Genomic DNA, 349 nt, shown 5'->3' with positions numbered 1-349 from the left:
ATATATATAACACTTAGCCTAATTGGCAAATGAGAAGTGGCCTTCTTTTAAACACTTTCAAAGTAATTAAGAATTAATAATGAAGAAAAGTCTATAGTAATAATCTATGGATAAAGTCTTTCATTTCTCATACATGTTGCACTTTGAGATTTTGGTCAATCATCATGGCCTTTTCCTTACAAAACACAGTACAGCTTTGAAAAGCTTGAGTAGTAAAACTTAGGCGCTCAAATGATGTCTCTTTAAAGAGCAATAGGATACAAAGTAGTGTTTTGCTTTTTAAAGTTTATTAAATTATAAATTTATTTATAAATTATAAATTTATTTATAAATTTATAAATTATAAATT

The sequence above is a fragment of the Bison bison genome, unplaced genomic scaffold (genome assembly GCF_000754665.1).
Source record: "Bison bison bison isolate TAMUID 2011002044 unplaced genomic scaffold, Bison_UMD1.0 scf7180017864386, whole genome shotgun sequence".
NCBI classification, from domain to species: domain Eukaryota; kingdom Metazoa; phylum Chordata; class Mammalia; order Artiodactyla; family Bovidae; genus Bison; species Bison bison.
Note: the sequence above shows the minus strand (reverse complement) of the source record.